General features: G+C 45.3%; 32 non-coding genes across 32 annotated transcripts; all 32 read right to left on the bottom strand.

The window, feature by feature from the left end:
• Positions 1-250: 250 nt before the first annotated feature.
• trnaq-uug (transfer RNA glutamine (anticodon UUG)) lies at positions 251-322 on the bottom strand. The gene has a single exon. It is a non-coding gene; the product is annotated as a tRNA-Gln (tRNA).
• A 415-nt stretch (positions 323-737) lies between these two features.
• Positions 738-809, bottom strand: trnaq-uug (transfer RNA glutamine (anticodon UUG)). Its single transcript has one exon. It is a non-coding gene; the product is annotated as a tRNA-Gln (tRNA).
• An 899-nt stretch (positions 810-1,708) lies between these two features.
• On the bottom strand, positions 1,709-1,780 carry trnaq-uug (transfer RNA glutamine (anticodon UUG)). The gene has a single exon. It is a non-coding gene; the product is annotated as a tRNA-Gln (tRNA).
• Positions 1,781-2,679: 899 nt separating this feature from the next.
• trnaq-uug (transfer RNA glutamine (anticodon UUG)) lies at positions 2,680-2,751 on the bottom strand. Its single transcript has one exon. It is a non-coding gene; the product is annotated as a tRNA-Gln (tRNA).
• A 407-nt stretch (positions 2,752-3,158) lies between these two features.
• trnaq-uug (transfer RNA glutamine (anticodon UUG)) lies at positions 3,159-3,230 on the bottom strand. The gene has a single exon. It is a non-coding gene; the product is annotated as a tRNA-Gln (tRNA).
• Positions 3,231-3,622: 392 nt separating this feature from the next.
• trnaq-uug (transfer RNA glutamine (anticodon UUG)) lies at positions 3,623-3,694 on the bottom strand. The gene has a single exon. It is a non-coding gene; the product is annotated as a tRNA-Gln (tRNA).
• A 419-nt stretch (positions 3,695-4,113) lies between these two features.
• On the bottom strand, positions 4,114-4,185 carry trnaq-uug (transfer RNA glutamine (anticodon UUG)). The gene has a single exon. It is a non-coding gene; the product is annotated as a tRNA-Gln (tRNA).
• A 419-nt stretch (positions 4,186-4,604) lies between these two features.
• trnaq-uug (transfer RNA glutamine (anticodon UUG)) lies at positions 4,605-4,676 on the bottom strand. The gene has a single exon. It is a non-coding gene; the product is annotated as a tRNA-Gln (tRNA).
• A 407-nt stretch (positions 4,677-5,083) lies between these two features.
• trnaq-uug (transfer RNA glutamine (anticodon UUG)) lies at positions 5,084-5,155 on the bottom strand. Its single transcript has one exon. It is a non-coding gene; the product is annotated as a tRNA-Gln (tRNA).
• A 389-nt stretch (positions 5,156-5,544) lies between these two features.
• Positions 5,545-5,616, bottom strand: trnaq-uug (transfer RNA glutamine (anticodon UUG)). The gene has a single exon. It is a non-coding gene; the product is annotated as a tRNA-Gln (tRNA).
• A 409-nt stretch (positions 5,617-6,025) lies between these two features.
• Positions 6,026-6,097, bottom strand: trnaq-uug (transfer RNA glutamine (anticodon UUG)). Its single transcript has one exon. It is a non-coding gene; the product is annotated as a tRNA-Gln (tRNA).
• A 396-nt stretch (positions 6,098-6,493) lies between these two features.
• On the bottom strand, positions 6,494-6,565 carry trnaq-uug (transfer RNA glutamine (anticodon UUG)). Its single transcript has one exon. It is a non-coding gene; the product is annotated as a tRNA-Gln (tRNA).
• Positions 6,566-6,984: 419 nt separating this feature from the next.
• Positions 6,985-7,056, bottom strand: trnaq-uug (transfer RNA glutamine (anticodon UUG)). Its single transcript has one exon. It is a non-coding gene; the product is annotated as a tRNA-Gln (tRNA).
• Positions 7,057-7,452: 396 nt separating this feature from the next.
• trnaq-uug (transfer RNA glutamine (anticodon UUG)) lies at positions 7,453-7,524 on the bottom strand. Its single transcript has one exon. It is a non-coding gene; the product is annotated as a tRNA-Gln (tRNA).
• Positions 7,525-7,933: 409 nt separating this feature from the next.
• trnaq-uug (transfer RNA glutamine (anticodon UUG)) lies at positions 7,934-8,005 on the bottom strand. The gene has a single exon. It is a non-coding gene; the product is annotated as a tRNA-Gln (tRNA).
• A 396-nt stretch (positions 8,006-8,401) lies between these two features.
• On the bottom strand, positions 8,402-8,473 carry trnaq-uug (transfer RNA glutamine (anticodon UUG)). Its single transcript has one exon. It is a non-coding gene; the product is annotated as a tRNA-Gln (tRNA).
• A 419-nt stretch (positions 8,474-8,892) lies between these two features.
• trnaq-uug (transfer RNA glutamine (anticodon UUG)) lies at positions 8,893-8,964 on the bottom strand. Its single transcript has one exon. It is a non-coding gene; the product is annotated as a tRNA-Gln (tRNA).
• A 396-nt stretch (positions 8,965-9,360) lies between these two features.
• trnaq-uug (transfer RNA glutamine (anticodon UUG)) lies at positions 9,361-9,432 on the bottom strand. Its single transcript has one exon. It is a non-coding gene; the product is annotated as a tRNA-Gln (tRNA).
• Positions 9,433-9,841: 409 nt separating this feature from the next.
• trnaq-uug (transfer RNA glutamine (anticodon UUG)) lies at positions 9,842-9,913 on the bottom strand. The gene has a single exon. It is a non-coding gene; the product is annotated as a tRNA-Gln (tRNA).
• Positions 9,914-10,309: 396 nt separating this feature from the next.
• trnaq-uug (transfer RNA glutamine (anticodon UUG)) lies at positions 10,310-10,381 on the bottom strand. Its single transcript has one exon. It is a non-coding gene; the product is annotated as a tRNA-Gln (tRNA).
• A 419-nt stretch (positions 10,382-10,800) lies between these two features.
• On the bottom strand, positions 10,801-10,872 carry trnaq-uug (transfer RNA glutamine (anticodon UUG)). Its single transcript has one exon. It is a non-coding gene; the product is annotated as a tRNA-Gln (tRNA).
• Positions 10,873-11,268: 396 nt separating this feature from the next.
• Positions 11,269-11,340, bottom strand: trnaq-uug (transfer RNA glutamine (anticodon UUG)). The gene has a single exon. It is a non-coding gene; the product is annotated as a tRNA-Gln (tRNA).
• A 409-nt stretch (positions 11,341-11,749) lies between these two features.
• trnaq-uug (transfer RNA glutamine (anticodon UUG)) lies at positions 11,750-11,821 on the bottom strand. The gene has a single exon. It is a non-coding gene; the product is annotated as a tRNA-Gln (tRNA).
• A 396-nt stretch (positions 11,822-12,217) lies between these two features.
• Positions 12,218-12,289, bottom strand: trnaq-uug (transfer RNA glutamine (anticodon UUG)). The gene has a single exon. It is a non-coding gene; the product is annotated as a tRNA-Gln (tRNA).
• Positions 12,290-12,708: 419 nt separating this feature from the next.
• On the bottom strand, positions 12,709-12,780 carry trnaq-uug (transfer RNA glutamine (anticodon UUG)). Its single transcript has one exon. It is a non-coding gene; the product is annotated as a tRNA-Gln (tRNA).
• Positions 12,781-13,176: 396 nt separating this feature from the next.
• Positions 13,177-13,248, bottom strand: trnaq-uug (transfer RNA glutamine (anticodon UUG)). Its single transcript has one exon. It is a non-coding gene; the product is annotated as a tRNA-Gln (tRNA).
• A 409-nt stretch (positions 13,249-13,657) lies between these two features.
• trnaq-uug (transfer RNA glutamine (anticodon UUG)) lies at positions 13,658-13,729 on the bottom strand. The gene has a single exon. It is a non-coding gene; the product is annotated as a tRNA-Gln (tRNA).
• Positions 13,730-14,125: 396 nt separating this feature from the next.
• On the bottom strand, positions 14,126-14,197 carry trnaq-uug (transfer RNA glutamine (anticodon UUG)). Its single transcript has one exon. It is a non-coding gene; the product is annotated as a tRNA-Gln (tRNA).
• A 419-nt stretch (positions 14,198-14,616) lies between these two features.
• trnaq-uug (transfer RNA glutamine (anticodon UUG)) lies at positions 14,617-14,688 on the bottom strand. The gene has a single exon. It is a non-coding gene; the product is annotated as a tRNA-Gln (tRNA).
• Positions 14,689-15,084: 396 nt separating this feature from the next.
• trnaq-uug (transfer RNA glutamine (anticodon UUG)) lies at positions 15,085-15,156 on the bottom strand. Its single transcript has one exon. It is a non-coding gene; the product is annotated as a tRNA-Gln (tRNA).
• A 409-nt stretch (positions 15,157-15,565) lies between these two features.
• trnaq-uug (transfer RNA glutamine (anticodon UUG)) lies at positions 15,566-15,637 on the bottom strand. The gene has a single exon. It is a non-coding gene; the product is annotated as a tRNA-Gln (tRNA).
• A 396-nt stretch (positions 15,638-16,033) lies between these two features.
• On the bottom strand, positions 16,034-16,105 carry trnaq-uug (transfer RNA glutamine (anticodon UUG)). The gene has a single exon. It is a non-coding gene; the product is annotated as a tRNA-Gln (tRNA).
• Between the last annotated feature and the right edge of the window lie 11,049 nt (positions 16,106-27,154).

The following is a 27,154-nucleotide window of genomic DNA, read 5'->3' as shown; positions in this document are numbered from 1 at the left end:
CAAAGTCGCTGCAAAAATTACAAGCTTCCATCGAGAAGACCGCCTTTGTCCAAACAGGATGTCAATCACTCCAGACTGGACATGCCAATCACTCCAGACTGGACCTGCCAATCAATCCAGCCACGCCAACAAATATCTTCAGATGGACCACCAGGACACTGATAAGAAGAAGGGAATCGAGCTAATGACAGCATAATGCACTGTGGACTTCTGCCTTGGTTGTATTTTTTTAATCGCTGACATTGCCTGTAGGTTCCACCGAGATTTGAACTCGGATCACTGGATTCAAAGTCCAGAGTGCTGACCATTACACCATGGAACCCCTAGTGATTGTCAGAAGATAATATCGAAAGTGACCATATTTGGACGGGAGCGCTAAGTGGCGGAGGGGCGAAGGGTGGGTCCATGGGTGGGTCTGACTGAGAAGCAACCTCGCTAACAACCATTCTCCTCTACTTGCCACTATGCCCCTGGCTAGTAAACCGTCCAAAGTCGCTGCAAAAATCGCAAGCTTCCTTCGAGAAGACCGCCTTTGTCCAAACAGGATGTCAATCACTCCAGACTGGACATGCCAATCACTCCAGACTGGACCTGCCAATCAATCCAGCCACGCCAACAAATATCTTCAGATGGACCACCAGGACACTCATAAGAAGAATGGAATCGAGCTAATGACAGCATAATGCACTGTGGACTTCTGCCTTGGCTGTATTTTTTAAATCACTGACATTGCCTGTAGGTTCCACCGAGATTTGAACTCTGATCACTGGATTCAAAGTCCAGAGTGCTGACCATTACACCATGGAACCCCTAGTGATTGTCAAAAGATAATATCGAAAGTGACCATATTTGGACGGGAGCGCTAAGTGGCGGAGGGGCGAAGGGTGGGTCCATGGGTGGGTCTGACTGAGAAGCAACCTCGCTAACAACCATTCTCCTCTACTTGCCACTATGCCCCTGGCTAGTAAACCGTCCAAAGTCGCTGCAAAAATCGCAAGCTTCCTTCGAGAAGACCGCCTTTGTCCAAACAGGATGTCAATCACTCCAGACTGGACATGCCAATCACTCCAGACTGGACCTGCCAATCAATCCAGCCACGCCAACAAATATCTTCAGATGGACCACTGATAAGAAGAAGGGAATCGAGCTAATGACAGCATAATGCACTGTGGACTTCTGCCTTGGCTGTATTATTTTATTCGCTGACATTGCCTGTAGGTTCCACCGAGATTTGAACTCGGATCACTTGATTCAAAGGCCAGAGTGCTGACCAATACACCATGGAACCCCCTACTTGCAGATTGTCGAAAGATAATATCGAAAGCGACCATATTTGGGAGGGAGCGCAAAGTGGTGGAGGGGCGAAGGGTGGGTCTATGGCCGGGTCTGACTGAGAAGCAACCTCGTTAACAACCATTCTCCTCTACTTGCCACTATGCCCCTGGCTAGTAAACCGTCCAAAGTCGCTGCAAAAATTACAAGCTTCCATCGAAAAGACCCCCTTTGTCCAAACAGGATGTCAATCACTCCAGACTGGACCTGCCAATCACTCCAGACTGGACCTGCCAATCAATCCAGCCACGCCAACAAATATCTTCAGATGGACCACCAGGACACTGATAAGAAGAAGGGAATCGAGCTAATGACAGCATAATGCACTGTGGACTTCTGCCTTGGTTGTATTTTTTTAATCACTGACATTGCCTGTAGGTTCCACCGAGATTTGAACTCGGATCACTGGATTCAAAGTCCAGAGTGCTGACCATTACACCATGGAACCCCTAGTGATTGTCAAAAGATAATATCGAAAGTGACCATATTTGGACGGGAGCGCTAAGTGGCGGAGGGGCGAAGGGTGGGTCCATGGGTGGGTCTGACTGAGAAGCAACCTCGCTAACAACCATTCTCCTCTACTTGCCACTATGCCCCTGGCTAGTAAACCGTCCAAAGTCGCTGCAAAAATCGCAAGCTTCCTTCGAGAAGACCGCCTTTGTCCAAACAGGATGTCAATCACTCCAGACTGGACATGCCAATCACTCCAGACTGGACCTGCCAATCAATCCAGCCACGCCAACAAATATCTTCAGATGGACCACTGATAAGAAGAAGGGAATCGAGCTAATGACAGCATAATGCACTGTGGACTTCTGCCTTGGCTGTATTATTTTATTCGCTGACATTGCCTGTAGGTTCCACCGAGATTTGAACTCGGATCACTTGATTCAAAGGCCAGAGTGCTGACCAATACACCATGGAACCCCCTACTTGCAGATTGTCGAAAGATAATATCGAAAGCGACCATATTTGGGAGGGAGCGCAAAGTGGTGGAGGGGCGAAGGGTGGGTCTATGGCCGGGTCTGACTGAGAAGCAACCTCGCTAACAACCATTCTCCTCTACTTGCCACTATGCCCCTGGCTAGTAAACCGTCCAAAGTCGCTGCAAAAATTACAAGCTTCCATCGAAAAGACCCCCTTTGTCCAAACAGGATGTCAATCACTCCAGACTGGACCTGCCAATCACTCCAGACTGGACCTGCCAATCAATCCAGCCACGCCAACAAATATCTTCAGATGGACCACCAGGACACTGATAAGAAGAAGGGAATCGAGCTAATGACAGCATAATGCACTGTGGACTTCTGCCTTGGTTGTATTTTTTTAATCACTGACATTGCCTGTAGGTTCCACCGAGATTTGAACTCGGATCACTGGATTCAAAGTCCAGAGTGCTGACCATTACACCATGGAACCCCTAGTGATTGTCAAAAGATAATATCGAAAGTGACCATATTTGGACGGGAGCGCTAAGTGGCGGAGGGGCGAAGGGTGGGTCCATGGGTGGGTCTGACTGAGAAGCAACCTCGCTAACAACCATTCTCCTCTACTTGCCACTATGCCCCTGGCTAGTAAACCGTCCAAAGTCGCTGCAAAAATCGCAAGCTTCCTTCGACAAGACCGCCTTTGTCCAAACAGGATGTCAATCACTCCAGACTGGACATGCCAATCACTCCAGACTGGACCTGCCAATCAATCCAGCCACGCCAACAAATATCTTCAGATGGACCACTGATAAGAAGAAGGGAATCGAGCTAATGACAGCATAATGCACTGTGGACTTCTGCCTTGGCTGTATTATTTTAGTCACTGACATTGCCTGTAGGTTCCACCGAGATTTGAACTCGGATCACTGGATTCAAAGTCCAGAGTGCTGACCATTACACCATGGAACCCCTAGTAATTGTCAAAAGATAATATCGAAAGTGACCATATTTGGACGGGAGCGCTAAGTGGCGGAGGGGCGAAGGGTGGGTCCATGGGCGGGTCTGACTGAGAAGCAACCTCGCTAACAACCATTCTCCTCTACTTGCCACTATGCCCCTGGCTAGTAAACCGTCCAAAGTCGCTGCAAAAATCACAAGCTTCCTTCGAGTACACCCCCTTTGTCCAAACAGAATGTCAATCACTCCAGACTGGGCCTGCCAATGAAGCCAGCAACACCAACAAATATCTTCAGATGGACCAACAGGACACTGATAGGAAGAAGGGAATCGAGCTAATGACAGCATAATGCACTGTAGACTTCTGCCTTTGCTGTATTTTTTCAGTCACTGACATTGCCTGTAGGTTCCACTGAGAGTTGAACTCGGATCACTGGATTCAAAGTCCAGAGTGCTGACCATTACACCATGGAACCCCTAATTGCAGATTGTCGAAAGATAATATCGAAAGCGACCATATTTGGACGGGAGTGCAAAGTGGCGCAGGGGCGAAGGGTGGGTCCATGGGCGCGTCTGACTGAGAAGCAACCTCGCTAACAACCATTCTGCTCTACTTGCCACTATGCCCCTGGCTAGTAAACCATCCAAAGTCACTGCAAAAATCGCAAGCTTCCTTCGAGAAGACCCCCTTTGTCCAAACAGAATGTCAATCACTCCAGACTGGACCTGCCAATCACTCCAGACTGGACCTGCCAATCAAGCCAGCCACGCCAACAAATATCTTCAGATGGACCACCAGGACACTGATAAGAAGAAGGGAATCGAGCTAATGACAGCATAATGCACTGTAGACTTCTGCCTTGAATGTATTTTCTTTGTCACTGACATTGCCTGTAGGTTCCACCGAGATTTGAACTCAGATCACTGGATTCAAAGTCCAGAGTGCTGACCATTACACCATGGAACCCCTAATTGCAGATTGTCGAAAGATAATATCGAAAGCGACCATATTTGGACGGGAGTGCAAAGTGGCGGAGGGGCGAAGGGTGGGTCCATGGGCGGGTCTGACTGAGAAGCAACCTCGCTAACAACCATTCTCCTCTACTTGCCACTATGCCCCTCGCTAGTAAACCGTCCAAAGTCGCTGCAAAAATTACAAGCTTCCATCGAAAAGACCCCCTTTGTCCAAACAGGATGTCAATCACTCCAGACTGGACCTGCCAATCACTCCAGACTGGACCTGCCAATCAATCCAGCCACGCCAACAAATATCTTCAGATGGACCACCAGGACACTGATAAGAAGAAGGGAATCGAGCTAATGACAGCATAATGCACTGTGGACTTCTGCCTTGGTTGTATTTTTTTAATCACTGACATTGCCTGTAGGTTCCACCGAGATTTGAACTCGGATCACTGGATTCAAAGTCCAGAGTGCTGACCATTACACCATGGAACCCCTAGTGATTGTCAAAAGATAATATCGAAAGTGACCATATTTGGACGGGAGCGCTAAGTGGCGGAGGGGCGAAGGGTGGGTCCATGGGTGGGTCTGACTGAGAAGCAACCTCGCTAACAACCATTCTCCTCTACTTGCCACTATGCCCCTGGCTAGTAAACCGTCCAAAGTCGCTGCAAAAATCGCAAGCTTCCTTCGAGAAGACCGCCTTTGTCCAAACAGGATGTCAATCACTCCAGACTGGACATGCCAATCACTCCAGACTGGACCTGCCAATCAATCCAGCCACGCCAACAAATATCTTCAGATGGACCACTGATAAGAAGAAGGGAATCGAGCTAATGACAGCATAATGCACTGTGGACTTCTGCCTTGGCTGTATTATTTTAGTCACTGACATTGCCTGTAGGTTCCACCGAGATTTGAACTCGGATCACTGGATTCAAAGTCCAGAGTGCTGACCATTACACCATGGAACCCCTAGTAATTGTCAAAAGATAATATCGAAAGTGACCATATTTGGACGGGAGCGCTAAGTGGCAGAGGGGCGAAGGGTGGGTCCATGGGCGGGTCTGACTAAGAAGCAACCTCGCTAACAACCATTCTCCTCTACTTGCCACTATGCCCCTGGCTAGTAAACCGTCCAAAGTCGCTGCAAAAATCACAAGCTTCCTTCGAGTACACCCCCTTTGTCCAAACAGAATGTCAATCACTCCAGACTGGGCCTGCCAATGAAGCCAGCAACACCAACAAATATCTTCAGATGGACCAACAGGACACTGATAGGAAGGGAATCGAGCTAATGACAGCATAATGCACTGTAGACTTCTGCCTTTGCTGTATTTTTTCAGTCACTGACATTGCCTGTAGGTTCCACCGAGATTTGAACTCAGATCACTGGATTCAAAGTCTAGAGTGCTGACCATTACACCATGGAACCCCTAGTAATTGTCGAAAGATAATATCGAAAGCGACCGTATTTGGACGGGAGTGCAAAGTGGCGGAGGGGCGAAGGGTGGGTCCATGGGCGGGTCTGACTGAGAAGCAACCTCGCTAACAACCATTCTCCTCTACTTCCCACTATGTCCGTGGCTAGTGAACCGTCCAAAGTCGCTGCAAAAATCGAAAGCTTCCTTCGAGAACACCCCCTTTGTCCAAACAGAATGTCAATCACTCCAGACTGGACCTGCCAATCACTCCAGACTGGACCTGCCAATCAATCCAGCCACGCCAACAAATATCTTCAGATTGACCACAAGGACACTGATAAGGGAATCGAGCTAATGACAGCATAATGCACTATGGACTTCTGCCTTGGCTGTATTTTTTTAGTCACTGACTTTGCCTGTAGGTTCCACCGAGATTTGAACTCGGATCACTGGATTCAAAGTCCAGAGTGCTGACCATTACACCATGGAACCCCTACTTGCAGATTGCCAAAAGATAATATCGAAAGCGACCATATTTGGACGGGAGCGCGAAGTGGTGGAGGGGCGAAGGGTGGGTCTATGGCCGGGTCTGACTGAGAAGCTACCTCGCTAACAACCATTCTCCTCTACTTGCCACTATGCCCCTGGCTAGTAAACCGTCCAAAGTCGCTGCAAAAATCGCAAGCTTCCTTCGAGAACACCCCCTTTGTCCAAACAGAATGTCAATCACTCCAGACTGGACCTGCCAATCAAGCCATCCACGCCAACAAATATCTTTAGATGGACCACCAGGACACTGATATGAAGAAGGGAATCGAGCTAATGACAGCATAATGCACTGTAGACTTCTGCCTTTGCTGTATTTTTTCAGTCACTGACATTGCCTGTAGGTTCCACTGAGAGTTGAACTCGGATCACTGGATTCAAAGTCCAGAGTGCTGACCATTACACCATGGAACCCCTAATTGCAGATTGTCGAAAGATAATATCGAAAGCGACCATATTTGGACGGGAGTGCAAAGTGGCGCAGGGGCGAAGGGTGGGTCCATGGGCGCGTCTGACTGAGAAGCAACCTCGCTAACAACCATTCTGCTCTACTTGCCACTATGCCCCTGGCTAGTAAACCATCCAAAGTCACTGCAAAAATCGCAAGCTTCCTTCGAGAAGACCCCCTTTGTCCAAACAGAATGTCAATCACTCCAGACTGGACCTGCCAATCACTCCAGACTGGACCTGCCAATCAAGCCAGCCACGCCAACAAATATCTTCAGATGGACCACCAGGACACTGATAAGAAGAAGGGAATCGAGCTAATGACAGCATAATGCACTGTAGACTTCTGCCTTGAATGTATTTTCTTTGTCACTGACATTGCCTGTAGGTTCCACCGAGATTTGAACTCAGATCACTGGATTCAAAGTCCAGAGTGCTGACCATTACACCATGGAACCCCTAATTGCAGATTGTCGAAAGATAATATCGAAAGCGACCATATTTGGACGGGAGTGCAAAGTGGCGGAGGGGCGAAGGGTGGGTCCATGGGCGGGTCTGACTGAGAAGCAACCTCGCTAACAACCATTCTCCTCTACTTGCCACTATGCCCCTGGCTAGTAAACCGTCCAAAGTCACTGCAAAAATCGCAAGCTTCATTCGATAAAACCCTGTATGTCCAAGCAGGCTGTCAATCACTACAGACTGGACCTGCCAATCAAGCCAGCCACGCCAACAAATATCTTTAGATGGACCACCAGGACACTGATAAGAAGAAGGGAATCGAGCTAATGACAGCATAATGCACTGTAGACTTCTGCCTTTGCTGTATTTTTTCAGTCACTGACATTGCCTGTAGGTTCCACCGAGATTTGAACTCAGATCACTGGATTCAAAGTCTAGAGTGCTGACCATTACACCATGGAACCCCTAGTAATTGTCGAAAGATAATATCGAAAGCGACCGTATTTGGACGGGAGTGCAAAGTGGCGGAGGGGCGAAGGGTGGGTCCATGGGCGGGTCTGACTGAGAAGCAACCTCGCTAACAACCATTCTCCTCTACTTCCCACTATGTCCGTGGCTAGTGAACCGTCCAAAGTCGCTGCAAAAATCGAAAGCTTCCTTCGAGAACACCCCCTTTGTCCAAACAGAATGTCAATCACTCCAGACTGGACCTGCCAATCACTCCAGACTGGACCTGCCAATCAATCCAGCCACGCCAACAAATATCTTCAGATTGACCACAAGGACACTGATAAGGGAATCGAGCTAATGACAGCATAATGCACTATGGACTTCTGCCTTGGCTGTATTTTTTTAGTCACTGACTTTGCCTGTAGGTTCCACCGAGATTTGAACTCGGATCACTGGATTCAAAGTCCAGAGTGCTGACCATTACACCATGGAACCCCTACTTGCAGATTGCCAAAAGATAATATCGAAAGCGACCATATTTGGACGGGAGCGCAAAGTGGTGGAGGGGCGAAGGGTGGGTCTATGGCCGGGTCTGACTGAGAAGCTACCTCGCTAACAACCATTCTCCTCTACTTGCCACTATGCCCCTGGCTAGTAAACCGTCCAAAGTCGCTGCAAAAATCGCAAGCTTCCTTCGAGAACACCCCCTTTGTCCAAACAGAATGTCAATCACTCCAGACTGGACCTGCCAATCAAGCCATCCACGCCAACAAATATCTTTAGATGGACCACCAGGACACTGATATGAAGAAGGGAATCGAGCTAATGACAGCATAATGCACTGTAGACTTCTGCCTTTGCTGTATTTTTTCAGTCACTGACATTGCCTGTAGGTTCCACTGAGAGTTGAACTCGGATCACTGGATTCAAAGTCCAGAGTGCTGACCATTACACCATGGAACCCCTAATTGCAGATTGTCGAAAGATAATATCGAAAGCGACCATATTTGGACGGGAGTGCAAAGTGGCGCAGGGGCGAAGGGTGGGTCCATGGGCGCGTCTGACTGAGAAGCAACCTCGCTAACAACCATTCTGCTCTACTTGCCACTATGCCCCTGGCTAGTAAACCATCCAAAGTCACTGCAAAAATCGCAAGCTTCCTTCGAGAAGACCCCCTTTGTCCAAACAGAATGTCAATCACTCCAGACTGGACCTGCCAATCACTCCAGACTGGACCTGCCAATCAAGCCAGCCACGCCAACAAATATCTTCAGATGGACCACCAGGACACTGATAAGAAGAAGGGAATCGAGCTAATGACAGCATAATGCGCTGTAGACTTCTGCCTTGAATGTATTTTCTTTGTCACTGACATTGCCTGTAGGTTCCACCGAGATTTGAACTCAGATCACTGGATTCAAAGTCCAGAGTGCTGACCATTACACCATGGAACCCCTAATTGCAGATTGTCGAAAGATAATATCGAAAGCGACCATATTTGGACGGGAGTGCAAAGTGGCGGAGGGGCGAAGGGTGGGTCCATGGGCGGGTCTGACTGAGAAGCAACCTCGCTAACAACCATTCTCCTCTACTTGCCACTATGCCCCTGGCTAGTAAACCGTCCAAAGTCACTGCAAAAATCGCAAGCTTCATTCGATAAAACCCTGTATGTCCAAGCAGGCTGTCAATCACTACAGACTGGACCTGCCAATCAAGCCAGCCACGCCAACAAATATCTTTAGATGGACCACCAGGACACTGATAAGAAGAAGGGAATCGAGCTAATGACAGCATAATGCACTGTAGACTTCTGCCTTTGCAGTATTTTTTCAGTCACTGACATTGCCTGTAGGTTCCACCGAGATTTGAACTCAGATCACTGGATTCAAAGTCTAGAGTGCTGACCATTACACCATGGAACCCCTAGTAATTGTCGAAAGATAATATCGAAAGCGACCGTATTTGGACGGGAGTGCAAAGTGGCGGAGGGGCGAAGGGTGGGTCCATGGGCGGGTCTGACTGAGAAGCAACCTCGCTAACAACCATTCTCCTCTACTTCCCACTATGTCCGTGGCTAGTGAACCGTCCAAAGTCGCTGCAAAAATCGAAAGCTTCCTTCGAGAACACCCCCTTTGTCCAAACAGAATGTCAATCACTCCAGACTGGACCTGCCAATCACTCCAGACTGGACCTGCCAATCAATCCAGCCACGCCAACAAATATCTTCAGATTGACCACAAGGACACTGATAAGGGAATCGAGCTAATGACAGCATAATGCACTATGGACTTCTGCCTTGGCTGTATTTTTTTAGTCACTGACTTTGCCTGTAGGTTCCACCGAGATTTGAACTCGGATCACTGGATTCAAAGTCCAGAGTGCTGACCATTACACCATGGAACCCCTACTTGCAGATTGCCAAAAGATAATATCGAAAGCGACCATATTTGGACGGGAGCGCAAAGTGGTGGAGGGGCGAAGGGTGGGTCTATGGCCGGGTCTGACTGAGAAGCTACCTCGCTAACAACCATTCTCCTCTACTTGCCACTATGCCCCTGGCTAGTAAACCGTCCAAAGTCGCTGCAAAAATCGCAAGCTTCCTTCGAGAACACCCCCTTTGTCCAAACAGAATGTCAATCACTCCAGACTGGACCTGCCAATCAAGCCATCCACGCCAACAAATATCTTTAGATGGACCACCAGGACACTGATATGAAGAAGGGAATCGAGCTAATGACAGCATAATGCACTGTAGACTTCTGCCTTTGCTGTATTTTTTCAGTCACTGACATTGCCTGTAGGTTCCACTGAGAGTTGAACTCGGATCACTGGATTCAAAGTCCAGAGTGCTGACCATTACACCATGGAACCCCTAATTGCAGATTGTCGAAAGATAATATCGAAAGCGACCATATTTGGACGGGAGTGCAAAGTGGCGCAGGGGCGAAGGGTGGGTCCATGGGCGCGTCTGACTGAGAAGCAACCTCGCTAACAACCATTCTGCTCTACTTGCCACTATGCCCCTGGCTAGTAAACCATCCAAAGTCACTGCAAAAATCGCAAGCTTCCTTCGAGAAGACCCCCTTTGTCCAAACAGAATGTCAATCACTCCAGACTGGACCTGCCAATCACTCCAGACTGGACCTGCCAATCAAGCCAGCCACGCCAACAAATATCTTCAGATGGACCACCAGGACACTGATAAGAAGAAGGGAATCGAGCTAATGACAGCATAATGCGCTGTAGACTTCTGCCTTGAATGTATTTTCTTTGTCACTGACATTGCCTGTAGGTTCCACCGAGATTTGAACTCAGATCACTGGATTCAAAGTCCAGAGTGCTGACCATTACACCATGGAACCCCTAATTGCAGATTGTCGAAAGATAATATCGAAAGCGACCATATTTGGACGGGAGTGCAAAGTGGCGGAGGGGCGAAGGGTGGGTCCATGGGCGGGTCTGACTGAGAAGCAACCTCGCTAACAACCATTCTCCTCTACTTGCCACTATGCCCCTGGCTAGTAAACCGTCCAAAGTCACTGCAAAAATCGCAAGCTTCATTCGATAAAACCCTGTATGTCCAAGCAGGCTGTCAATCACTACAGACTGGACCTGCCAATCAAGCCAGCCACGCCAACAAATATCTTTAGATGGACCACCAGGACACTGATAAGAAGAAGGGAATCGAGCTAATGACAGCATAATGCACTGTAGACTTCTGCCTTTGCTGTATTTTTTCAGTCACTGACATTGCCTGTAGGTTCCACCGAGATTTGAACTCAGATCACTGGATTCAAAGTCTAGAGTGCTGACCATTACACCATGGAACCCCTAGTAATTGTCGAAAGATAATATCGAAAGCGACCGTATTTGGACGGGAGTGCAAAGTGGCGGAGGGGCGAAGGGTGGGTCCATGGGCGGGTCTGACTGAGAAGCAACCTCGCTAACAACCATTCTCCTCTACTTCCCACTATGTCCGTGGCTAGTGAACCGTCCAAAGTCGCTGCAAAAATCGAAAGCTTCCTTCGAGAACACCCCCTTTGTCCAAACAGAATGTCAATCACTCCAGACTGGACCTGCCAATCACTCCAGACTGGACCTGCCAATCAATCCAGCCACGCCAACAAATATCTTCAGATTGACCACAAGGACACTGATAAGGGAATCGAGCTAATGACAGCATAATGCACTATGGACTTCTGCCTTGGCTGTATTTTTTTAGTCACTGACTTTGCCTGTAGGTTCCACCGAGATTTGAACTCGGATCACTGGATTCAAAGTCCAGAGTGCTGACCATTACACCATGGAACCCCTACTTGCAGATTGCCAAAAGATAATATCGAAAGCGACCATATTTGGACGGGAGCGCAAAGTGGTGGAGGGGCGAAGGGTGGGTCTATGGCCGGGTCTGACTGAGAAGCTACCTCGCTAACAACCATTCTCCTCTACTTGCCACTATGCCCCTGGCTAGTAAACCGTCCAAAGTCGCTGCAAAAATCGCAAGCTTCCTTCGAGAACACCCCCTTTGTCCAAACAGAATGTCAATCACTCCAGACTGGACCTGCCAATCAAGCCATCCACGCCAACAAATATCTTTAGATGGACCACCAGGACACTGATATGAAGAAGGGAATCGAGCTAATGACAGCATAATGCACTGTAGACTTCTGCCTTTGCTGTATTTTTTCAGTCACTGACATTGCCTGTAGGTTCCACTGAGAGTTGAACTCGGATCACTGGATTCAAAGTCCAGAGTGCTGACCATTACACCATGGAACCCCTAATTGCAGATTGTCGAAAGATAATATCGAAAGCGACCATATTTGGACGGGAGTGCAAAGTGGCGCAGGGGCGAAGGGTGGGTCCATGGGCGCGTCTGACTGAGAAGCAACCTCGCTAACAACCATTCTGCTCTACTTGCCACTATGCCCCTGGCTAGTAAACCATCCAAAGTCACTGCAAAAATCGCAAGCTTCCTTCGAGAAGACCCCCTTTGTCCAAACAGAATGTCAATCACTCCAGACTGGACCTGCCAATCACTCCAGACTGGACCTGCCAATCAAGCCAGCCACGCCAACAAATATCTTCAGATGGACCACCAGGACACTGATAAGAAGAAGGGAATCGAGCTAATGACAGCATAATGCGCTGTAGACTTCTGCCTTGAATGTATTTTCTTTGTCACTGACATTGCCTGTAGGTTCCACCGAGATTTGAACTCAGATCACTGGATTCAAAGTCCAGAGTGCTGACCATTACACCATGGAACCCCTAATTGCAGATTGTCGAAAGATAATATCGAAAGCGACCATATTTGGACGGGAGTGCAAAGTGGCGGAGGGGCGAAGGGTGGGTCCATGGGCGGGTCTGACTGAGAAGCAACCTCGCTAACAACCATTCTCCTCTACTTGCCACTATGCCCCTGGCTAGTAAACCGTCCAAAGTCACTGCAAAAATCGCAAGCTTCATTCGATAAAACCCTGTATGTCCAAGCAGGCTGTCAATCACTACAGACTGGACCTGCCAATCAAGCCAGCCACGCCAACAAATATCTTTAGATGGACCACCAGGACACTGATAAGAAGAAGGGAATCGAGCTAATGACAGCATAATGCACTGTAGACTTCTGCCTTTGCTGTATTTTTTCAGTCACTGACATTGCCTGTAGGTTCCACCGAGATTTGAACTCAGATCACTGGATTCAAAGTCTAGAGTGCTGACCATTACACCATGGAACCCCTAGTAATTGTCGAAAGATAATATCGAAAGCGACCGTATTTGGACGGGAGTGCAAAGTGGCGGAGGGGCGAAGGGTGGGTCCATGGGCGGGTCTGACTGAGAAGCAACCTCGCTAACAACCATTCTCCTCTACTTCCCACTATGTCCGTGGCTAGTGAACCGTCCAAAGTCGCTGCAAAAATCGAAAGCTTCCTTCGAGAACACCCCCTTTGTCCAAACAGAATGTCAATCACTCCAGACTGGACCTGCCAATCACTCCAGACTGGACCTGCCAATCAATCCAGCCACGCCAACAAATATCTTCAGATTGACCACAAGGACACTGATAAGGGAATCGAGCTAATGACAGCATAATGCACTATGGACTTCTGCCTTGGCTGTATTTTTTTAGTCACTGACTTTGCCTGTAGGTTCCACCGAGATTTGAACTCGGATCACTGGATTCAAAGTCCAGAGTGCTGACCATTACACCATGGAACCCCTACTTGCAGATTGCCAAAAGATAATATCGAAAGCGACCATATTTGGACGGGAGCGCAAAGTGGTGGAGGGGCGAAGGGTGGGTCTATGGCCGGGTCTGACTGAGAAGCTACCTCGCTAACAACCATTCTCCTCTACTTGCCACTATGCCCCTGGCTAGTAAACCGTCCAAAGTCGCTGCAAAAATCGCAAGCTTCCTTCGAGAACACCCCCTTTGTCCAAACAGAATGTCAATCACTCCAGACTGGACCTGCCAATCAAGCCATCCACGCCAACAAATATCTTTAGATGGACCACCAGGACACTGATATGAAGAAGGGAATCGAGCTAATGACAGCATAATGCACTGTAGACTTCTGCCTTTGCTGTATTTTTTCAGTCACTGACATTGCCTGTAGGTTCCACTGAGAGTTGAACTCGGATCACTGGATTCAAAGTCCAGAGTGCTGACCATTACACCATGGAACCCCTAATTGCAGATTGTCGAAAGATAATATCGAAAGCGACCATATTTGGACGGGAGTGCAAAGTGGCGCAGGGGCGAAGGGTGGGTCCATGGGCGCGTCTGACTGAGAAGCAACCTCGCTAACAACCATTCTGCTCTACTTGCCACTATGCCCCTGGCTAGTAAACCATCCAAAGTCACTGCAAAAATCGCAAGCTTCCTTCGAGAAGACCCCCTTTGTCCAAACAGAATGTCAATCACTCCAGACTGGACCTGCCAATCACTCCAGACTGGACCTGCCAATCAAGCCAGCCACGCCAACAAATATCTTCAGATGGACCACCAGGACACTGATAAGAAGAAGGGAATCGAGCTAATGACAGCATAATGCGCTGTAGACTTCTGCCTTGAATGTATTTTCTTTGTCACTGACATTGCCTGTAGGTTCCACCGAGATTTGAACTCAGATCACTGGATTCAAAGTCCAGAGTGCTGACCATTACACCATGGAACCCCTAATTGCAGATTGTCGAAAGATAATATCGAAAGCGACCATATTTGGACGGGAGTGCAAAGTGGCGGAGGGGCGAAGGGTGGGTCCATGGGCGGGTCTGACTGAGAAGCAACCTCGCTAACAACCATTCTCCTCTACTTGCCACTATGCCCCTGGCTAGTAAACCGTCCAAAGTCACTGCAAAAATCGCAAGCTTCATTCGATAAAACCCTGTATGTCCAAGCAGGCTGTCAATCACTACAGACTGGACCTGCCAATCAAGCCAGCCACGCCAACAAATATCTTTAGATGGACCACCAGGACACTGATAAGAAGAAGGGAATCGAGCTAATGACAGCATAATGCACTGTAGACTTCTGCCTTTGCTGTATTTTTTCAGTCACTGACATTGCCTGTAGGTTCCACCGAGATTTGAACTCAGATCACTGGATTCAAAGTCTAGAGTGCTGACCATTACACCATGGAACCCCTAGTAATTGTCGAAAGATAATATCGAAAGCGACCGTATTTGGACGGGAGTGCAAAGTGGCGGAGGGGCGAAGGGTGGGTCCATGGGCGGGTCTGACTGAGAAGCAACCTCGCTAACAACCATTCTCCTCTACTTCCCACTATGTCCGTGGCTAGTGAACCGTCCAAAGTCGCTGCAAAAATCGAAAGCTTCCTTCGAGAACACCCCCTTTGTCCAAACAGAATGTCAATCACTCCAGACTGGACCTGCCAATCACTCCAGACTGGACCTGCCAATCAATCCAGCCACGCCAACAAATATCTTCAGATTGACCACCAGGACACTGATAAGGGAATCGAGCTAATGACAGCATAATGCACTATGGACTTCTGCCTTGGCTGTATTTTTTTAGTCACTGACTTTGCCTGTAGGTTCCACCGAGATTTGAACTCGGATCACTGGATTCAAAGTCCAGAGTGCTGACCATTACACCATGGAACCCCTACTTGCAGATTGCCAAAAGATAATATCGAAAGCGACCATATTTGGACGGGAGCGCAAAGTGGTGGAGGGGCGAAGGGTGGGTCTATGGCCGGGTCTGACTGAGAAGCAACCTCGCTAACAACCATTCTCCTCTACTTGCCACTATGCCCCTGGCTAGTAAACCGTCCAAAGTCGCTGCAAAAATCGCAAGCTTCCTTCGAGAACACCCCCTTTGTCCAAACAGAATGTCAATCACTCCAGACTGGACCTGCCAATCAAGCCATCCACGCCAACAAATATCTTTAGATGGACCACCAGGACACTGATATGAAGAAGGGAATCGAGCTAATGACAGCATAATGCACTGTAGACTTCTGCCTTTGCTGTATTTTTTCAGTCACTGACATTGCCTGTAGGTTCCACTGAGAGTTGAACTCGGATCACTGGATTCAAAGTCCAGAGTGCTGACCATTACACCATGGAACCCCTAATTGCAGATTGTCGAAAGATAATATCGAAAGCGACCATATTTGGACGGGAGTGCAAAGTGGCGCAGGGGCGAAGGGTGGGTCCATGGGCGCGTCTGACTGAGAAGCAACCTCGCTAACAACCATTCTGCTCTACTTGCCACTATGCCCCTGGCTAGTAAACCGTCCAAAGTCACTGCAAAAATCGCAAGCTTCATTCGATAAAACCCTGTATGTCCAAGCAGGCTGTCAATCACTACAGACTGGACCTGCCAATCAAGCTAGCCACGCCAACAAATATCTTTAGATGGACCACCAGGACACTGATAAGAAGAAGGGAATCGAGCTAATGACAGCATAATGCACTGTAGACTTCTGCCTTTGCTGTATTTTTTTAATCACTGACATTGCCTGTAGGTTCCACCGAGATTTGAACTCGGATCACTGGATTCAAAGTCCAGACCATTACACCATGGAACCCCTACTTGCAGATTGTCGAAAGATAATATCGAAAGCGATGATATTTGGACGGGAGCGCAAAGTGGCGGAGGGGCGAAGGGTGGGTCCATGGGCGGGTCTGACTGAGAAGCAACCTCGCTAACAACCATTCTGCTCTACTTGCCACTATGCCCCTGGCTAGTAAACCGTCCAAAGTCACTGCAAAAATCGCAAGCTTCCTTCGAGAAGACCCCCTTTGTCCAAACAGAATGTCAATCACTCCAGACTGGACTTGCCAATCACTCCAGACTGGACCTGCCAATGAAGCCAGCAACACCAACTAATACCTTCAGATGGACCACCAAGACACTGATAAGAAGGGAATCGAGCTAATGACAGCATAATGCACTTCTGCCTTGGGGGTCTACAAATGGCCCACCATTACCCCTAGGTGGCATTACAGGCCACGCCTTAATGTATAAAGATATAAGGCTTTCTGGAATGGATAAGCTCACCAAGCCCCCTTCCTTCACTTACTGGCTTGAAAGAAAGGCCCTTGTGGATATTGATGGTATTACATTTCAGATTTGGTATCCCACTGGTAATTCTGCAGCATTGATTTTTCTATACACTTACAATTTGTCAAGAACAAACATGTTTCCATGGTTCGCAGTGTTTGGAGGAATCCGCCATGACTGCTTGCAGTTTTATTTATTGGGTGTGCTTTGCCTTCGGCAAGGGCACAACCATTGTTATCTCACATATATATTATTATTTATTCATTTTCCCACCCCTAAAACTTTGTCAATATTTGGACTACATAGGCAACATAGGTGTCAAAAGTTTCGTCTTGGTAGCGATTGAGTTGCTCGTATCGGGATTTACGTTCCGTTGCACGGTTTAGTAGAAATTAAGTTTTTGTGACGAAAAGTGAAGCTAACGGTGGCTAACTTGCTAGCCACAGTCACTGACACCACTAACGTCACTAAAATCCTAGTCACTGACGCCACTAACGTCACTAACGTCACAAAACTCGCGTGACTATCTCTAGCAGAACATTAGTTTAGCAGCTTGTTAACTTCTGGGAGATGGCTAGGCTTAGGCTAACTTCTTTACAGCAAGGCAGCTGCAGAAACGCCACAAACAAAGAGGCCTTGGTGACAACTATTTGCTCATTTTACTTTGTGATATGACACACAATTGTGATGTGTAATGTACAATATAAGGTAATATTATTAAGAAAGTACATCTACTTTCGGAAACGGTAGTCTACAATTTCACTGAAGCATTAGCATCATGACATTAGCCTCTGTTGCCCGGGCAACACATATTACTGCGGTTTATGATGCATCTGTTTTCAATCGTTAAAATAAACATTACTCACAAATACATTTTCGTTGTAGGATTTATTATGACATTAGATTACAACCTAACGATTTGTTGGTGAAATTATCATTACCAGTGGTTTCAAACCAGTGTAGCTCACTGCAACGCTGTACTGTAGCCTAGTCTAGAAGAACGCTAGTAGCGTAAGCTAAAAAAAACATCTCCACACTGCAGCTGTTGACAGCTCGTAGGATGTCAAACGGCGGCTCATGTTCGGCACTACCCCTTACTTCAAAAGTCTTTCAATAGGTGAACCTATCTGACTAGTGACTACTAACCTGAACTCCATTGCCACAGCCTAAACTTTGTCAATCTGTTCATGAAAATAATTCATTTCTGCCTAGACTGTACAACGGAAGTAACGTTAAATCGAATTAAACCAACGCAATCGCTACCAAGACAGGCTAGTAAGTAGTAGTAGCCTACAATTTACCGGGGCAGCTTCTCCACACAGCAGGGCTATATCGCATTTTGCCTTGTTACTGACAATGATCGCTACCACTGACATTTTTATGAATGAGTGATTTTCCCCTAACTAAATGTCAAGCTTATTCACGTTTTTGGGGGCATATTTTCAGTTAGCAGATGGTACTATTTTAATCGCTATTCCATCTGAGATAGCAACTGCTGGTACGTCGTTGTTAAAATAAGCTTCAAAGGGGGTTCTTTATTAATGAATGAATGCAATATGAGTAGGCTAAATGCCTGAAAATATCACGAGAAGGGAAAAACTTGCAATGACATTTAAGTCATAGAGATTAGGTCAATTTTTACACTGGTCTGCCAAATGTTTTCGTTTTACATTGTGATATGAAACACGTTTGTGAAATGTAGCTAGCTAGCTACATATGATAGCTCTATAGCTACTACGCTGATATTATTAGAGCTAAGCTAGTAGATCTACTTTCGGAAACAGTGGCCTGCTATTTCACAGAGGAGTTAGCTCTAGCTGTTACCCCAGCACGTCTGCTACTATCTGCAGTGTTACCAAGTGTTAGACCTAGCTATAGCTAACTTGCTACCTTGTTAGTCTTCCGTTCCAGACCTCTTCTGGGAGGTACTGTACAAATCGTCCAGCCACCAGCTAGTGCCGTAGTGATAGTCAGTTAGCTAAAAAAAAAATCTAGCTAGTCTAGTCAGCTTTGTTGTATTTGTTAGAATACAAAGTGATTATTTAAAGTCAAGTAGCTAAGTGAAATGTTCAGTTTTCACATAACAACAGACCAGGATGGTTTACAAAGATGCCTTTTCCATTCATACGTCTGAGCTTACTTTTAAATAACAGAAAACATTAATATATGGAGTTTAGATGGTTTTATGAATCAATAAGTCCTACACCAGCTTGCAATCCACTTGGGTCGGGAGTCGGGACCCACCACTTGAGAAACACGGTCTTACACATAAGTAGACTAACTGTAATATTAGACGTCCCATAGCCTACAATTGACCCTTTAAATATAGCAAAGATGGGTGTTGATTTTTTAATCCTTAATGTATTGTGTAAAATTAGCTACATTATGCTGATGTCTTTCTAACCCGGTGCAACAGGTGCCCTGAGAGGATTAAGGAGTTGAAGAAGCAGATGCTGTGTCTTCCTCTTGTTGGGCAACCAACAAGTTGTTTATCTGATTACAATTTAATAAGTTACCTAGCGCTGCATCTTCATGAGCTACATTTGGCCTCCTTCTCTTCCAACCAACCAGTATCACCTCTCCTCCATCTGAGTGATGCATGTAATTTTTACAAACTTATTATCAAGGGAACACAATGGTCAGAACTGCAGTCATACACTTAAATGCTTTTTTAAATATGTAAACACCAGAAGACTATGGGCAGCTGGGGCAGCCGCAAGCACACCCTCACAATTTCCCCAGAAATTGTATGCTCTCTAGTTTTATTTTTTATTATTATTGTTTATTTTCGCGCCCCTAAGGCTCAGTCACTATTTGTACTACATAGACAAAGTTGATGTCAAAAGGTTCGTCTTGGTCACGATTGCGTTGGTTCTATTGGAATTTGTGTTCCGTTGCACGGTTTAGGTTTTAATTAAGTTTTTGTGGCAAAAGTGAAGCTAACGGTGGCTAACTTGCTAGCCACAGTCACTGACGTCACTAACGTCACAAAATATCGCGTGACTACCTCTAGCAGAACATTAGTTTAGCAGCTTGTTAACTCTGGGAGTAATTACTCTTGGCCTATACTATCAATGTTTCAGGATTCTAAAAACTGTTTACCATTTCATATAAATTCGGAAATGCAATACCAACAAGATCCACATGGGCTTTGGTTAATGTTGGGTAGTTACTCTTGGCCTGTACTATCAATGTGTCAGGATTTGGAGACCTTTTTACCATTGAATACAAAATAGGAAATGCAAGGACACCAAGGTCCTCAAGGGCCTATGCTGGTATTCAAGGAATGAGTGGGGGCTTGGTCAGCCCACACAGTCCTGATATGTTGCGTGTGTGTCTTGCCAAGCCCACGTGTTTGTCAAGGGAAGAATGAGTGTGTGAGAATTTGGAGCACATGCGGGGAGGAGCAGGGGACACATTTCATTAAAATTTCCCCAGAAATTAGCCAAGCATGCATGTTTCAAATATTCACCAACCATCGACCTTTCATCTCACAGTAACTTTTTCCAAGATTTGGTTACTAAACATTCTCTTCTTATGAACTTGTGAATGAATCTGAGTATCAGTTTTTGACTGGCTGATGTGTAAAGCATTATTTTAGCGTTAGCGATAAGTTCAATTTGCTTTATATCAATCATTTTTGGAAATATGAAGTTGCTTTTGCACATGGTAACATGTTGTGTCTTCTATCGATATACCAAGTTTATTGTTGATATCTAAAAGATTTGCTAAGATATAACTTCACATCCTGTTTGGCGGCTTTTTTAATGGATTTGATTGGCTGTACCGGACAAACGGTTGTGGAGATCAAAATGATTTTTGATAACTTTTGTGAGGCTTGGTCTGAAGATAATCCCCGCCAAATTTGGTGAAGATTGGACAACATGTGTAGGAGGAGTAGAGAATATACATTTTTCAATGAATTCAAACTGGCGGCCGCATCAATTCGGCTATTATTACAAATTATGAGTCACACATGGGATGTGCCAAGGTATCATGACACAAAGGAATCACTTAATAAGGGCAAACAATTCAATAGTTATTGGCCAAAACACATTTTCGTTTCCTGTGGCCACGCCCAGTGATCAAATGACACCAAATTCTGTGGACATCCTCACAAAAGGGTTTTGAGTCATCTTATCAAGTTTGGTGTAGACATCTCAAAGATTTGCTGAGATTTGATCCAATTTCCTGTTTGGTTGCTTTGTTGCTGATTTTGATTGGCTGTACCGGACAAACGGTTTTGAAAATCAAAAGTGATACCTGAATGAAGGTTGATCTGACGATGATGTGAGCAAATTCTGCGGAAGATTGGAAAAAAATTGTAGGAGGAGTAGGCTTTCAAAGGTTTTTGATAAAACCGGAAATGGCTAAAAAATCAATATAACCGGAAATTGACTCGTCTTGATCCAGGGAATCCAATGGTACCTCATTTTTGAAAATCAGTCATACGGTTCAAAAGTTACGTATGTAAAGTCCAACTTTGACATGAAACTTGGTAAGTTGGACCAGGAGACTGTCCTTGAGTGTGCCGAATTTCTCAAAAAGTTACCATATGGTTCTAGGGGGTTCCTTTGACTCCCGTTGCACAAGAATAAAAATAAATATAGCTGCAAGCAGCAATGGAGGGGCCAAGCAGTCCAGAGCAGGACAAGGCCTCCATAGAACTTGCGCAACAATTAAGTCACAGCAACCGGTTGCACTCATGCAACACACCAAGTTTGGTTGAAATATCTGTTTGCGTTCAAGAGTACTGAGTGTAAAAAAAAAAAAAATTCTGGTATAAAACCACAGGCCTCCTCAGCTCCTAGTGGGAACAAAGGAACCATAGTTTGGTAATGATCGGACACAAATGGTTGCTGAGTTATGCTCTCACGTGTCTTTTGCGGCTTCGCCGCCACCTTTGATCAGCTCTACCGAACAAACGATTTTGAAAATTGAAAATCCATCCAACTTCTTTGTGAAGTGTGGTCTGATCATCTGTGCCAAATTTAGTAAACATTGGACAAAATTTGGGGCGTATAAGAGGTTTTTACACTTTTCCATTAAATCCAAAATGGCAGCCGCGGCAATTCGGTTATTATGAAATATTATCAATGGTCAAGCTTGATATCTCACAAGACATCAACAGACAAAGAAATTACTTTATTAAGGTAAAAACTTCAACAGTTATTAGCCAAAACACGCTAATGCTTCCGGCCACGCCCCCTTTTAGTCACATGACACAATTTTTGGAGGACATCCTTAGAATAAAGTTCCGAGACGGCGTACCAACTTTGGTGTCACTGCCTCAAAGAACTGTTGAGATAAGACTTCACTTCCTGTTTGGCGGCTTTTCTGCTGAATTTGATTGGCTGTACCGAACAAACGGTTTTGAAAATCAAATATCCTTCGATATGTTTTGTGCGGCTTAGTCTGAAGATCATCTCTGGTAATTTTTAAGAAGATTTGACAAAAATTGTAGGAGGAGTAGGCTTTCAAAGGTTTTTGATAAAACCGGAAATGGCGGACACTCTATATAACCGGAAACTGACGCCATGGTGTGCATTGAACTCGGCTTGATTCACGGAATCCAACAGTATCTCATTTTTGAAAATGGGTCATACGGTTCAAAAGTTGCGTGTGTAAACATAAGTCCAACTTTGACCCGTTGGTGGCGCTAGTGCCCAAGTATGGGACATGAAACTTTATGAATTGGACCAGGGGACTGTCCCCAATAAGTGTGCCAAATTTCAAAACTTTCGACCATGCGCTTATGGGGGCTGCCATAGACACCCAGTCCTAAGAATAATAATAATAACTAGAGAGCATACAATTTCTGGGGAAATTGTGAGGGTGTGCTTGTGGCTGCCCCAGCTTTCCATACACTCCTGGTGTTTACATATTTCAAAAAGCATTTAAGTGTATGACTACAGTTCTGACCATTGTGTTCCCTTGATAATAAGTTTGTAAAAATGACATGCATCACTCAGATGGAGGAGAGGTGATACTGGTTGGTTGGAAGAGAAGGAGGCCAAATGTAGCTTATGAAGATGCAGCGCTAGATAACTTATTAAATTGTAATCAGATATAAACAACTTGTTGGTTGCCCTATTATGTCCTATTATCCTCCTATCATCGCCCTATTATGTAATTTGAACGCCCTGAACGGCATCATTTGAGTAATGAGGGCAAGCGTAGGCTTATTGATTACTTAAAAAACGTTAAGTTTCATTATGCATCATAGAGGAGCCTAGTTAGAGAAGGATTTAGCAGTTTAATATTAGAAGCCTATTTTATTAATAATTTTCAGAGTAACCTCAAACCTTTCTTTTGTTTCTTTGACCTTACATTTTCTTTGAGGGCTTAGTGGTCTCGGTTTAACATCATTATTTATAGCGACATAATTACCGGACACTGTTAGCTCGCAATGTAGACAAAGAATGCCCCTGCAACAAAGTTGTAACTTGGTAACAAGTAGCCAGCTAGAAACCGAGCAGAAGTTTGTAGCCATATAAAGGCCTATAAATATAGGCTACTTGATTTGGCTGCAAGATTCGCTGATTTTGAGTGTCCAAGATATGATGGATTCTGATCTGGATCAACAGTCTAGCCATGTAGCTAAGGCTTGTCCGGGAAGAGTACATTTTTTTTTTACGGCAAGTCTGGAAGATCAATTTAGGCTAGTGCTACTTGCCCCGATGCACTGGACAAGTTATTAAAACTCAAACAAAATAAAATGCAATGTTAGGCCTACTTCACGTTATGTGCCACTCGTTACGTCTATCGATTTTATTTGAGCGAATTCTGCATCAGTAAAACCACCAACCCAAGATCTCTACAGACCAGCTAATTTCCTGCTCAACACTTCAACGGGGGCTTATTACTTGAAAGATGAATTAGGCTATTTACGGTCGTCTCAGTTACACCATGAGGGGTGGGAAATACTGTGATTTGCTTAAGAAGGCAAATGGCTAGTAAAACATAACATTTCATAATAATTTCAATAAATCAAGCAGCGCAGCAAGACCCAGTAAAATGTATATCCTACAGCTAAGCAAGGCTGAAGCAGGCTGACATTAATTATTTTCATGAACAGACAAAGTTTTGACATTGACAAAGTTTAGGCTGTGGCAATGAAGTTCAGGTTAGTAGTCAGATACTTTCACCTATTGAAAAACTTTTGAGTAAGGGGAAAGCCAAACATGTTCCGTCGCCGTTTGACTTTCTAAACATCTCTAAAGAGATGTTTTTGTTAGCTACTCATTAGTGTCTCGGGTAGGCTACAGCGTTGCAGTGAGCCGCCACACTGATTTGAAACCACAGGTAATGGTCATTTCACCAACAAATCGTTTATTAATGTCAAAATAAATCCTACAACAAAAACGTATTTGTGAGGAATGTTTATTTTAACGATTGAAAACAGATGCATCATGACCACTGTAGTATGTGTTGCCCAAGCAACAGAGGCTAATGTCATGATGCTAATGCTTCAGTGAAATAGTAGACTACCGTTTCCGAAAGTAGATGTGGGCCTACTTACTTAATAATATCAGCTAATATTGTACATTACATTTCACAATTATGTTTCACACCACAAAGTAAAATGATTAAATACAACCCTGGCCTCTTTGCTTGTGGCGTTTCTGCAGCTGCCTTGCAGATTAGTATCCCCCAAGTTAACAGATGGGAAACTAATGTTCTGCTAGAGATAGTCACGCGAGTTTTCGTGACGTTGGTGACGTTAGTGGCGTCAGTGACTGTGGCTAGCAAGTTAGCCACCGTTAGCTTCACTTTTTGCCACAAAAACGTAATTTCTACTTAAACCGTGCAATGGAACATATATCCCAATACAACCAACGCAATCGCTACCGAGACGAACCTTTTGACATCGCCGTTGTCTATGTAGTCCAAATATTGAGGCATCCTTAGGGGGGCGAAAAGAAACAATAAATAATAAATAATATATATGTGAGATAACAATGGTTTGTGCTCGCCGAAGGCAAGCACACCCCAAATATAGCTGCAAGCAGCAATGGAGGGGCCAAGCAGTCCAGAGCAGGACAAGGCCTCCATAGCACATGCGCAACAATGAAGTCACAGCAACCTGTTGCACTCATGCAACACACCAAGTTTGGTTGAAATATCTGTTTGCGTTCAAGAGTACTGAGTGTTCAAATTTTTATTTTTTTCTGGTATAACACCACAGGCCTCCTCTGCTCCTCATGGGAACGAAGGAGACGAAGTTTGGTGATGATCAGACACATTTTTGCTGAGTTATGCTCTCACGTGTCTTTTGCAGCTTCGCTGCCGCATTTGATCAGCTCTAACGAACAAACGGTTTTGAAAATGGAAAATCCATGCAACACCTTTGTGAAGCTTGGTCTGAAGATCATCTGTGCCAAATTTAGTCAACATTGGACAAAATTTGGGGCGTGCAAAAGGTTTTTACACTTTTCCATGAAATCCAAAATGGCGGCCGCGTCAATTCGGTTATTATGAAATATTATCAATGGCCAGGCTTGATATCTCACAAGACATCAAGAGACAAAGAAATTACTTTATTAAGGTAAACACTTCCATAGTTATTAGCCAAAACACGTTTATGCTTCCGGCCACGCCCCCTTTTAGTCACATGACACCATTTTTGGAGGACATCCTTAGAATAAAGTTCCGAGTAGGCCTAACAACTTTGGTGTCACTGCTTCAAAGAACTGCTGAGATATGGCTTCACTTCCTGTTTGACGGCTTTTCTGCAGAATTTGATTGGCTGTACTGGACAAACGGTTTGGTAAATCAAATATCCTTCGATAACTTTTGTGAGGCTTGGTCTGAAGATCATCTGTGGCAATTTTGAAGAAGATTCGAATTTGGTAATGGTGGGCCATTTGTGGTGTGGTAGTTACTCTTGGCCTATACTATCAATGTTTCAGGATGTTTTTAACTTTTTACCATTGCATACAAAATCGGAAATGCAATACCAACAAGATCCACATGGGCTTTTGTTAAAGTGTTGTTGTTACTCTTGGCCTTTACTATCAATGTTTCAGGATTTGGAGAACTTTTTACCATGGCAAACAAAATCTGAAATGCAATACCATCAAGATCCACATGGCCTTTGCAAAAGACCAAGGAACACTCTCCTGAAATGTTGCGTGTGCGTCTTGCCAAGCCCGCGCGTGTGTCAAGGGAAGACCTATGGGTAATAGTGGGCCATTTGTGGTGTGGTAGTTACTCTTGGTCTATACTATCAATGTTTCAGGATTTTTATAACTTTTTACCATTGTATACAAAATCGGAAAAGCAATACCAACAAGATCCACATGGGCTTTTTGTTAAAGTGTTTCTTTGCCTATACTATCTATGTTTCAGGATTTTGAGACCTTTTTACCATTGCATACAAAATCGGAAATGCAATACCATCAAGAGCCACATGGGCCTTTTTTTCAAGCCAATAAGTGAAGGGAGGGGGCTTGGTGAGCCTATCCATTCCAGAAAGCCTTGTATATTTGTGCTTTTTGGCGTGGCCTGTAGCGCCACCTATGGGTAATGGTGGGCCATTTGTGGTGTGGTAGTTACTCTTGGTCTATACTATCAATGTTTCAGGATTTTTATAACTTTTTACCATTGCATACAAAATCGGAAATGCAATACCAACAAGATCCACATGGGCTTTTGTTAAAGTGTTTCTCGGCCTACACTATCAATGTTTCAGGATTTGAGACCTTTTTACCATTGCATACAAAATCGGAAATGCAATACCATCAAGAGCCACATGGGCCTTTGCTAAAGACCAAGGAATGAGTGGGGGCTTGGTCAGCCCACACTCTCCTGAAATGTTGCGTGTGCGTCTTGGCCGCGCGTGTGTCAAGGGAAGGCTGAGTGTGATTTTTGGAGCACGCGCGGGGAGGAGCAAGGGAGACATTCATTGGAAATTTGCCTAGAAATTAGCCAAGCAAGCATGTTTCAAATATTCACCAAAAATCGACCTTTCATCTTACAGTCAACTTTTTCACAGATTTGTGTTATGAACATTCTCAAGAGTTTTCATATGAACTTGTGATTGAATCAGAGTATCAGTTTTTGAATGGCTGATGTGTAAAGCATAATTTTAGCGTTAGCGATAAGTTCAA

This window comes from Hypomesus nipponensis, chromosome 28 (assembly GCF_054491055.1).
Source record: "Hypomesus nipponensis isolate SF chromosome 28, ASM5449105v1, whole genome shotgun sequence".
Taxonomy (NCBI): Eukaryota; Metazoa; Chordata; class Actinopteri; order Osmeriformes; family Osmeridae; genus Hypomesus; species Hypomesus nipponensis.
This window is presented reverse-complemented; position numbering and strand designations above follow the sequence as displayed.